Genomic DNA, 2,936 nt, shown 5'->3' with positions numbered 1-2,936 from the left:
TAATAATAATATATAATAATAATAATTTTTTTACAAGATTGTCAACTTTTTACAAGACTATGTCAACAATCCTGTCATCTGTAATAGTAAACATTTTCTTAAAATATCTCGCACAAATAAGTGCCTCATTTTCAATAAGTCTATCATACAAAAATTTATGAAGGCATTGATACAAAAATCGGTGTCGAATAATCTACTGCTAGTGGCGTGATTTCGCGCCATTAATCTTTCTCCGACAATTAACCGACCGTAACGCAGCCGGCGGCTATTAATTGCAATCAAAACGTTATATCATACAACTGGTTGATATGGAATTTAATTTGATATACATATTCGCCAGAAACATTTATCTTTAAAAATTATAACAGAACTATTACATTCTATAAATAATAAACATACACATATGTGCATCGTTTACAATGTGAAAAAAATTATTAGCATACAATCACAAAACACAAAACAATTTGTGCAATCTTTTCTTTGGACTGGACTGTGCATGTTAAACAGATTTGTTAAAAAGATAGCATGTTAAAAAGATAACGGAGGAAAGTGAGCGTTTATTAGACTTATCTTCGTGTGTTCTGTTTTTTCCCGGTAGATGCCAGGAACATTCAGTATTTTTTTTCATCAAAACGAATAAAACTGAATGCTATAAGCACAATTCTAATAGAAAAGAATAATGTAATATGTGCTACATAAGAAATTTGGATATAAAATAAAATATAATATAAATTAATATAACATAAAATTAATTTTTATGCCTAATGACACAAAAATATTTAATTAAAATAATTTAATAAATCTTTAATTTGATTGTGAATAATCAAAAGATATTATGTGGTAATTTCAAGTTGGTTAATATTATAAATTTAATAAGAAAAAATGAAACAAATTAAAAATAATATTAAAAAATAGAAATAATATTTTAAAGAGAAAGAGAGAGAAAAAGAAAGAGAGAGCACATGGCAAAAATTCTTCAGCAGCGAACTCGTAAAGAAGAGAGATCGAAGAAGGGCTGCGCCCGTTGATTAGCGGATATCTTAATTACTGATTGGCTGCGCGGACTAATTAAATCGTAACTCAATCAGGAGTCCGACCTGCCTCCTGCGCCATGGTGATTTTATGAGCGTGTACACGCGGTTTGGGGCCTCCACATACATACGTGAGTCGCTGATGGCGTATAGATGACTTTAAAGCTTTGAGTAATGCACTCCAACTACCCCCCTCCCTACCCTGCCCCTTTTACATATTCCTTCCACCGATCTTTCTCGCGCGGCAGTGTCTGTTTTTTACCTCACCTTCTCTCTTTGCACGCCTTCCTTTTTTTTTATCAACCTCCTCGCTCTGAGGCTGCTTCGATACGGTATTATATTCGCATGGAATAAAAAGTACAAGTAATTAGTAGTACCTACCGCCGCGTCTCTTGTCCGTTGAGCAATGTCCTTCGGATCCTCCTACTTTTCATTCATATAAACCATTCAAGACATGAATTTTCAATAGCAGATCATGCAGATGCGTTTTTGTACTGGTGTATGGGTGTCTTTCATTTCTTTGCATGTGTGCAATGCGGGTCCGTAAATTTTGTAACGCAAGGCTCGAAGATACCCGTATATCGTTCCGCATTTAATGATATATTTAAATTAACTGAATTGTTATTTCATATTTACATCTGAAATGTACTATTCTTATTATAGAAAATTAAATTTCATTATCAGGTCATGATCAATACTAGGCATATGAGTAAAGAATTTTATGTACGAGTACAATAACTCGTATTTTTTTCCATCATACTCGAGGATAGCAATTAACTTGTGAGTCAATTATAACTATAATTACGGTGGATACCAAGAATTACAGCGGATTCGACGCACCTATAGTGTATCATATATCTTATACATATAATGTATTAGAAATGTGATTTAGTTTTAAGTGTGTTTTAATTTCGCAAGAGATAATATTAATGTCAGTATTGTCGAAGACATTTCAATCACAGCTATTGTTTCTTAATATATTAATGTTATTCCATGATATTTAGTCTCTTACTAACAATAGACGCAATAAACATCGTGTTTGTATCATCTTAAAAGCTTTCTAAAGAGTTTATTTTCGACACGCGATACTTTTTTTTTATCAGAAGAAAACGGCGGCTGAAAGTTGTCGTTTCAAGAATTCTGATAGAAACTTATAATGATGTTGCTTCAATTAAAACATATGAATATTGGTCCAGTCTTTAAAGATTTGTACCATATTATTTTATATTTTAATGAATACCATTTCCTCGATTCATGCGATGTAAAAAATGGAGTATTAGAATAAGATGTATAATATTATAATACGATTAAAAAAGTAAAACTTTATAATTACGATAGAATAAAATCTTCAGTTAATTAAGACTTCTTTGCTATTATATATACATATACACATACTTCTGCGAAATTCATTTGAGAATTAAAATATAATTTTCTCAGTTTTTAGTGTATTTTCAAAAATTCTAAAAGTTCAATTATCAGTACAGCGTCATTTAATTATAGTATGCTTTTTAACAAAGTACACAATATTATTACATTTAGCTAAACGATAAAAATATTCTTTCCTCAATAGAGTTTCCTCAACATTTATGAAGATTAGATAAATGTAAAATTCCTGACTCATGATTATACACTAGCACTAAAATAGCCAATTATTTATATATATATTGCATTTTTATTAGAAATAATCGTAGTTGTGCCAATGAATGAAGCATTGATTTTCGATTGCCAATATCAAGAACATTTTTACGTATGTATCATCCAAGCTACAACATAAAAATAGGATAAATTAAACAATATTTTGAAGTTGATTTGTCTAAAATAGAACTCAATTTATAATAAATTAGAATATTATTAATCAAATAATAATATCAGTCAAACTTTATTATAGGTACATTATAATTATTT

At 29.8% G+C, this 2,936-nt stretch overlaps 1 protein-coding gene across 1 annotated transcript in view; it reads right to left on the bottom strand.

Moving 5' to 3' along the window:
• The window catches only part of LOC108686002 (L-lactate dehydrogenase-like), a 17,552-nt gene that overhangs the window by 9,429 nt on the left and 5,187 nt on the right, over positions 1-2,936 (bottom strand). The gene's annotated exons all lie outside the window — the stretch shown is intronic.

Source organism: Atta colombica, unplaced genomic scaffold, assembly GCF_001594045.1.
Source record: "Atta colombica isolate Treedump-2 unplaced genomic scaffold, Acol1.0 scaffold163, whole genome shotgun sequence".
Classification (NCBI taxonomy): domain Eukaryota; kingdom Metazoa; phylum Arthropoda; class Insecta; order Hymenoptera; family Formicidae; genus Atta; species Atta colombica.
The sequence above is the reverse complement of the archived record's forward strand: the minus strand, read 5'-3'. Positions and strand labels throughout refer to the sequence as shown.